The sequence below is a fragment of the Penaeus monodon genome, chromosome 34 (genome assembly GCF_015228065.2).
Source record: "Penaeus monodon isolate SGIC_2016 chromosome 34, NSTDA_Pmon_1, whole genome shotgun sequence".
Taxonomy (NCBI): Eukaryota; Metazoa; Arthropoda; class Malacostraca; order Decapoda; family Penaeidae; genus Penaeus; species Penaeus monodon.
Genome location: NC_051419.1, coordinates 35,193,403 through 35,193,716, shown reverse-complemented (window position 1 = coordinate 35,193,716; position 314 = coordinate 35,193,403).

The window sequence follows — 314 nt, the reverse complement described above, 5'->3', positions numbered from 1 at the left end:
GTTTTCTTGATTCAGGAAAGAAGCGGCCATTATGCCTTCATTTGCACTGGTAAACTAATATGCAACTGCATTGACCTCTTTTTATATTGTTTAGAGTAATGAACACCAATTTGATCATATTCCAAACACACCAAAATCGTTTATGTGTATGGCATATAAAATTAATTATAAATTCTATGAAAAACTATCACGTCAAATATGATCGAGACCATCGCACTGTTCAGTCCGAAATATCGCAACCGTCGGGATGGGTCAGACGATTTGAAAAATATATGTATTTTTTAACAAAAAAAACGTTTGCATTTCAGTAATGA